This window comes from Vombatus ursinus, unplaced genomic scaffold (genome assembly GCF_900497805.2).
Source record: "Vombatus ursinus unplaced genomic scaffold, bare-nosed wombat genome assembly UNPS02009573.1, whole genome shotgun sequence".
NCBI classification, from domain to species: domain Eukaryota; kingdom Metazoa; phylum Chordata; class Mammalia; order Diprotodontia; family Vombatidae; genus Vombatus; species Vombatus ursinus.
In genome coordinates, this window is record NW_020949351.1 from 16072098 (window position 1) to 16080985 (window position 8888).

General features: G+C 36.8%; 2 pseudogenes; both read right to left on the minus strand.

Annotated features, from left to right (window-relative positions):
- Window positions 1-2154: 2154 nt before the first annotated feature.
- Window positions 2155-3278, minus strand: LOC114036023 (annotated as a pseudogene).
- A 4643-nt stretch (window positions 3279-7921) lies between these two features.
- LOC114036001 lies at window positions 7922-8479 on the minus strand (annotated as a pseudogene).
- Between the last annotated feature and the right edge of the window lie 409 nt (window positions 8480-8888).

Sequence of the window (8888 nt, forward strand, 5' to 3'; positions counted from 1 at the left end):
CTGATATAGGCTATACATATACATTCCTATTAAGCATATTTTCACATTAGTGATGTTGTAAGTAAGAATTAGAACTAATAGAAGGAACCACCAGAAAGAGGAAACAAAACACAACAGAAGAAAAAATAACAAATAGTATGCTTTGACCTACATTCAAACTCCATACTTCTTTCTTTGGATGTGGATAGCATTTTCCTTTGGAGATGTCTTAGATCCTTGTATTGCTGAGAAGGGTTAAATCTATCAATATTAGTCATCGCACAACGTGGCTGTTATTGTGTGCAACGTTCTCTTGGTTCTGCTCACTTCATTCAGCATCAGACCATACAAGTCATTTCAGGTTTTTCTGAAGTCAGCCTGTTCATCATTTCTTATAGTACAATAGTATTCCATTACATTCATATCCCACAGCTTGTTCAGTCATTTTCCAATTGATGAGCATCCTCTCAATTTCCAATTCTTTGCCACCACAAAAGGAGCTGCTATAAATATTTTTGTACATGTGGGTCCTCTTCCCATTTGTATGATCTCTTTGGGATATAACCTTAGAAGTACTATTGCTGGGTCAAAGGGTATGCACATCTTGATAGCTCTTGGGGCATAGTTCCAAATTGCTCTCCAAAATGGTTGTATCATTTCACAACTCCATCAACAATGCATTAGTGTTCCAATTTTCCTACATATTCTCCAACATTTATCATTTTCCTGTTTTGTCATGTTGGCCAATCTGATGGGTATTATGTGGCACCTCAGAGTTGTTTTGTTTTGCACTTTTCTAATCAATAGTGATTTAGAGCATTTTTTCATATGACTATAGATGACTCATATGACTCATTCATATGACTCAGACTTCATCTGAGAACTGCTTGTTCATATCCTTTGACCATTGATCAGTTGGAGAATGACTTATATTCTTATAGATTTGACTTAATTCTCTATATAATTTAGAAATGGGGAACTTATCAGAAAGACTGGTTGTAACAATTCTTTGCCAATTTTCTCCTTTCCTTCTAATCTTGGTTGCATTGGTTTTGTTTATGCAAAAAATTTTCAATTTAATGTAATCAAAGTTATCCATTTTGCTTTTTGTAATGTTCTCTATCTCCTATTTGGTCATGAATTCTTCTGTTCTCCATAAATCAGATAGATAAACTATTCCTTGCTCTCCCAGTTTGCTTACAGTATCAGCCTTTATATCTAAATCATGAACCCATTTTGAATTTATTTTGGTATATGATGTGAGATTTTGATCTATGGCTAGTTTCTGCCATATTCTTTTCCAGTTTTCCCAGCAGTTTTTGTCAAACAGTGAGTTCTTATCCCAGAAGCTGGGATCTTTAGGTTTATCAAATAATAGATTACTATGTTCATTGACTACTGTGTCTTGCATACTTAACCTATTTCACTGATCTACCACTCTATTTCTTAGCCAGTACCAAGCAGTTTTGATGATTTCTGCTTTATAATACAATTTAAGATCTGGAATGGCTAGGCCACTTTCTCCTGCATTTCTTTTCATTAGTTAAAAGAAACAAGTATTAAGGCGGAAGATACAAAAATTTTTTTTTTAAAGGTTTACATAATTTATATATAAAGCAATACTAGTTCCTTCTCCTTTCCCCCCTCCCCATCTGGATTTTTGTTATGTAGTTCCTTTGCTCTAGCAAAGGACAGCCTTCATAGAGGCTTGTAACTCTGTAACAATGTCTTTTTTTTTCTGGTGAGGCAATTGGGGTTAAGTGACTTGCCCAGGGTCATACAGCTACTGCATATCATGTGTCTGAGGTGGGATTTGAACTCAGGTCCTTCTGACTCCAGGACTGGTGCTCTGTCAACTACACCACCTAACTGCCTTTGTAACAATGTCTTATACAATATTTGGAATGATTATTAAAAAACAATGTATAATCAGAGTCCTGAAGGCACACTATAGAACTTGGGGGATGTTTGCCTCCAACATACTTAGACTGTTCATCACCTTCATCATCCAAATTTTTAAATCCTGAGTCAAGCACGAAAAACAAAACAAAACAAAACAACAGAAACAAAAACAAAAAACAAATAAAGCCATGCCAATCTCATCCCCTCCCACAGGTGGGGGCAATTATCATATCACACCCTTTGACAAAAACAAAATAAAACAAAACAATTCATTTAGAAGCATTTGCGGTGGGCAATGGAGGGCCTAGATCCATCATAAGCCTGCTTGCTGATCCATTTCTGCTGGAAGGTGGAAAGAGACACCAGGATAGAGCCTCCAATCCAGTTGGAGTATTTGCGTTCAGCTGGGGCAATGATCTTTATTTTCATTGAGCTGTAATCAGCTCCTGCATCCTGTCAGCAATGTCAACCAGCCATGGTGGTACATGGTGGTACCACCAGACAATATGGTATTGGTATACAAGTCCTTATGGATGTCAACATCACACTTCATGATTGAGTTGAAGGTAGTTTCATGTATTCCACAGGATTCCATACCTAAGAAAGATGGTTGGAAGAGAGCTTCTGGGCATTGGAACCTCCCATTGCCAATGGTGATAATCTGACCGTCAGGGAGCTCATAGCTCTTTTCCAGAGAGGAGCTAGATGCAGTAGTAGCCATCTCCTGCTCAGAGTGTAGGGTGACATAACACAGCTTCTTGATGTCATGCACAGTTTCCCTCTCAGCTGTGGTAGTGAAACTGTACCCTCTTCTCAGTCGAGATCTTCATGAGGTAGTCTGTCAGATTATGGCCAGCCAGATGCAGATGGAAGATGGTGTGGGGAAGGGCATAATCTTCATAGATGGGCATAATGTGGGTCACACCATCACTGGAGTCCATCATAATACCAGTGGTATGACCAGAGGCATACAGGGACAGCATAGCCTGGATGGCAATGTACATGGCTGGGATGTTGAAAGTCTCAAACATAATCTTAGTCATCTTTTCTCTGTTGGCTTTGGAATTCAAGGGGGCTTCTGTAAGCAGCACAGGTGCTCTTCAGGGGCCACATGGAGCTCATTGTAGAAGGTATGATGCCAAATCTTCTCCATATCATCCCAATTGGTGACACTATCATGTTCAATGGGATACTTCAGGGTCAGAATACTTCTCTTGCTCTGGGCCTCATTCCCCACATAGCTGTCTTTCTGGCCCATGTTCACCATCACACCCTGATGTCTGGGGCACCCAACAATAAAAGGGAAGACAGCCTGAAAGGCATCGTCTCCTGCAAAGCCAGCTTTGCACATTCCAGAGCCATTGTCAACCACAAGAGAAGCAATATCATCATCCATGGTGAACTTTGAAGTGACAAGTTTAAACCCTTAGGAGAGAAAGGAGGTGGTGCTGCACCTGGAGGCAGGGGGGAGGCAAGTACACTCTGGGTGGAAGAGCTCACAGCTACTTTTAGTCTACTTTTTATCCAATTCTACATAAATATTATTATAACCCTTCTCATTTCTACCATGGCATTACATCCCTTCCTTCCCTGCCCCCAAATTGAGCACTTTGTTTCAAACTTCCTGAAAAATTGAGGTCTTTCAATAGAGCTTTCAATTCTACTTTCCTTTTTATCTCACATCACTCAAAAATCTTTGCTCACTATCTCTATGTATAGTCCAGTCTCAGATGAGAAGGTGGCCTTCCTTGCAAAAATCAGTCTCTTTATATACATCCTTGATTTTATCTCCTCTCATTTTCAGCAAATTGGAATTTTTATCTTTTATCTTTTATCTTTCTCGCTCCCTCTCTAATACTCTTCAATCTCTCCCTATCCATTTGTTTATTCTCTTCAGCCTAAAACATACCTATGTATCCCCCATCCTAAAAACAAAACAGAAACAAACAGAAAAACCCTCTACTTGATCAGATCATTGTCTCTAGCTGTTGCCTGTATCTCCCCACTTTCTCCCTCACTCCTTCTAAACTTCTTAAGAAAGTTATCTAAATTCAATGTCTTCAACTCTTCTCCTCTCTGTCTTTTTTCTAAACCCCCAGCAATCTAGTTCTACTCTCATCATTCAATTGAATGTATCCTCTCCAAAGTTACCAATAATCTCTTAATAGTCATATCTAATGGCTTTTTGTCAATCCTCATCCTACTTAACCTCTTTGAATCATTTGATACTGTTGATTATCTTCTCATTCTAAATATTTTCTCCTCCATAGGTTTTCATAACATTGTTCTTTTTTTTTTTCCTTTTCTTCCTATTTGTTTGACTGCTCCTCAGTCTCTTTGGTTGGATCTTTATTCATGTCATAAAAACTAAGTGTGGGTGTCCCTATGGTCCTGACCCAGACTCTCTTCTTTCCCTATGCACCGCTACTTAGTGATACTGAATGTCTTGTTGGTATCTAAAACTTAAAATGTCCAAAACAAAACTCATTACCTGTTCCCCAAACCCACTTCTCTTTCCAACTTACAGATTATCATCTATTCCTATTACCACCCTCCTCTCAGTCACTTAGACGTAGGATTCCAGTGTCCTACTCTGTTTCTCACTTTCACTCTTGCCACAATTCAATAAGTTGCTGAATCTTGTAATTTCTTACCGTCATAACATCCATCCTCTCCTCTCTACTCACTTAGCCATTACCCTCGTTCAGACCTTCATCACCTTTCGTCTATACTATTAACATAACTTTATAATTGTTCACCCTGTCTCAAGTCTCTCCCCACTCCCATCTACCTTCCAGTCTATCAAAGCAATTTTACTAAAGCAAAAGTTTTTTCATGTCACTCTCCTCCTCAGTAAATCCAGTGGGTTGCTATTACTTTTACAATTAAGCATAAAGTCCCTTGTTTGGCATTTAAAGATCTTAACAATCTGGCTCTTTCTTAGCTTTCCAATTTTGTTACACTTCACTTGCCTCCACAGAATCTACCATCCAGCTATACCCGCCTACTCAAGAGCTGATTGTTAAATTTTCAGTGTGAGAATTTATACTTTCTACCTCGTTGATTATTTAGCCCTACAAAAGTGATGGAAGAAATGTTAAAAGTACAGAATAAACTTAAAAGGGGGTCATACACTATTTTTTGTTTTAAGAGAGCCTATTGTTAAACATTTACCAGCATACCCTTGTTAGCATACAACTTCCCTTCTGTTGTCTCCATGTCTTTGTTCTGACTGTTCCTCATAAATGCTTTCCCTCTTCACTTTTACTTTGTACTTTTTCAGTATTTCTCCAAGACATAGCTAAAATTCCATCTTCCTGGTCCCCCTTGCTACTAGTTTCAATCCTTTTGAAATTATCTTTAACTTATTTAGTGTGTCTTATATGTAAATAATATATTGAGGTGTTGTCTCTTCAATAGCATATGAGTTCCTTGGGGACAGGGACTGTTTTTCTTTATTTCTTTCTTTGTTCTTTTTCTTTATGAAACAAAGAATTACTTCATATAGTGTCAATTAAATAGAACAAATATTAACTGAGTCTGTGATTTCAGTGGCAATGGGAATTCCCAGAGGAGAAAACTCCCTTTACTAATGAAGGATGGGACTGTGATGTGTAATCTTAGATTGTTGCCTAGAATATTGGAGATAATGTATGATTTTTCCAGCCCAGTATATGTCAGAGGTAGGACTTAAGCCTAGGCCTTCCTAGTGTTAAAGCAAGCTCTCTACTTACAATCCTACACTGCTTCTTGGAATATGTCAAACGCTTCATTAATGCTTTTTTAGTGACTGATCTAAGGACTGGTAAAGCAGTTTTATTTTGTTTTGGGAAAGAAGAACAATCATACAAAGGATTACTTTTTAGTAAAGCTATTGATAAACCAGGTTAGAAAATGCTAGTAATTAAGGCAGCCAAAATTTGGTTGCAGCATATCAGCTTGCCCTATCCTGAGAAAATTACCTCCTTTTATGAAAGTTGGTATTTTCTAAAGAAAAGGTCTTCCTTTATTTCCAAATCATGGAATGAATGTTCTGACAATGTCTTTGGGAAATAATCCAACGAACATTTATTAAAGTTCAGATGTATACAAAACACTTTGCTGGGGTCACAAAGGTTAAATAATCCACACTGTTATGCTACAAGAAGACAATGCAAGTTATTATCTTGTATTGGGCTTGATGATATGTATGCTGTGTCACTTCCTGGAAAAGATTTCAGGAGGTTGTCCCTTTCATAATTATCATTTCATAAGGAATTATTCTGCTGGTCTCCATCTAAAGTCAAATGACATCTATTTTCTTGTATTAACTCCCCTTTTATGGTAACAACTATGCCTTTAATAGATGTACAAGATGTTAGAAGGGGTGCCCCTTTAAAAACATCATCCACAATTGTGTAGAAAAGAAAAAAAAATGCAACCTCAGGCTTAGAATGAGGCCTGTGACTTTAATGGCAAATGAACACCAGGAATTTTAGTTAATACTGTTGATGTGAAATGTGAAGGGATGTAATAAAACTGCTCCCTGACAGACATAAACACACCTCAAAAAATATGTGAGATCAATCAACACAATATGCAACTTCACTAGCCAGCTGTTCCATGAAGATAAGACTATTACAGAATTTTAACATGAGATGTGCCAATAAAATGCACCATTCCCAGAATGACCCAGGATGAGAGAAACTACTGCTCCCGAGGCTAACTGGACCCAAGCAAAAAGCACTCATTTTTATTCAAATTAGAAATAATGACTTCTAATTATGTGACCAATCATACCATCTCAACATGTAGGATATTACCAGGATCTTTATGTAAACAAGCAATTGAACAACAACAACAAAACAAAACAAAACAAAATGAAAAAAACAAAAAACAAAACGCAACACTCTATTCATATTTCCTTGGGAGAAAAAATAGCTTTTGTTCATTTGAGAGCCATAAACAATATTTTTGGATGCCTTAGGCATTCTCTTGGAATTGTGTTCATGTGAGACAGCATTTGGTCTCTTTCTCTTTTTTAACTTACCAAAATTGCTTTTGTCACACTGACCAAGCTTGACTTCTACATCCACGATATTATTTTCTCAGACAGGTGTTATAACATACAGGATTGATTTCAAAGAGCCTGAGAGTGGGAAATGATCTTTGTCATCATCTAATCCAAGCCTCCCAACCTCTGTAAGTATACTCTCTGCAATGTCTATGAGAGATATTTGTCAACCAGGTAGCTCACTGGGTAGAGTTCCGGGCCTGGAGTCAGGAAGACCTGAATTCAAATCCAGCCTCAGACCTTTATTTAGTTATGTGACTCTAGGTTAATTACTCAACCCCTGTCTACCTCAGCTTCCTCATCTATAAAATGAGGATAATAATAGCACTACCTGTCAGGGTTATTAAAAGGATATAATGAGATGATATTTTTAAAGTACTATATAAATATTAGTTATGATTATGATAATTAATAATAATCTAGTCCCTTTTTGAAGCCTTATTATTGCCTTTTTTTGTTGTTTTAAATAGAGCAGCCACTCCCCATAGAACCCTGCTTTGTAACAAAGAAAAACAGTGAAGCTAAACCAAATAAGCATAGTGACCACAGCTGACAGCATATGTAACATTCCATACCCATAATCCTTCAACTCCTTTTAAAAAAATAATAAATATACATAACTACCATAGTTCTTACCTATATAAGTATAATGAGGCACAGGTTGTACAGAGCTAATCTAACACAGAGACAAATTGTCCTTTGTGTCTCATTTTGGAAGTCTGGATCTTTCTAGAGTGTTTGAGTATAAAAAGATAAGGAAAATCTGGCATTTGACTAGCATTGATAGTAGAATTTAGAAGTAATTGGAATTAATGCAAGATTCTATTACAAGTTACAGCAGGCAGGTATAATCTTTACAAACTTCAAATGATTAAATTTGCATATCTTTCCATGAAGATATGCAACTGAGGTTCCTCTACAGCAAAGCTAAAATTAGTACATTAATTAAAGTTATGTTTTTAAATGTTAGGAGAAAATTTATTTTCTTTCTTTTTTTCCTTTATAAGACAAGGTTTTGGAGTGTTTGGTCAACAGAATCTTACAGCATCAGGAGATGTCATACATCTGCAAGTGGCTGATGATATATTGTTTTCTTCTTTCAGAAATGTCTTGGGCTAGTTCATCTTCTTTCACATTCCTGACAGTAGAAATGTCTGTATCACCTAGGATACAGTAAACCCCTTACTTCAGTTACGTATAGAAGAATTCTAGCCAGTTTTCACTAACGTGGTAAACTAGTGAACCACAAAGGAAGAGCTGTTTACTAATTGGAAACTTGCAGCTACATTCTGAAAATTAAACAGGTATATGTATTTATAGTGATCTTCAAGTGAGACTTCCTTAGCAGGTTATTTTCTGAGAATTATTTTTTTTTTTAGATTTCCAGGCCTGTTTCTCAATGAACTCTGAATCAACAGATTCTAGGTTTTCCTTAGATAGAGAGATTTGAGGATTTTGCTGTGAACTTGTCCTAGATCCCATGATGTATTCTTTGGACACTTTCTTTGCCTTTGACCACTGCTTTATAGAACTTGAGGGGAACATGCAGTCATATTAATCTGATAGTGTTTTCCCAATTTTTGGCTAATCACATTGGCTATTTTCTCTTTGGAGATCTCTCCCTGGAAGGGGGTTAAATCCTTCTGCACATCACGGAGTTGGCAGCTGGAGTTTTCTTTTAAATGTGGCTGATATTTCTCCATAGACTTGTTCATTTAGTCAATAAATACGTTCCACTTTGGAAATTCTTTCCACTAAAGGAAATAAATGTTTTATTATCTGCTTTCTGGAACCAAAATTTGTTTGTTGCATTAAATCTAAGTTCAGATGCTATTTAATGTTGTTTTAATTTACATTATTGTAGCTATGACATACATAGTTCTCATGGTACTGGTGTTTTCTGTCAGTTCATACATGTCTTTCTATATTTTCTATATTCCACACATTTGTTTCT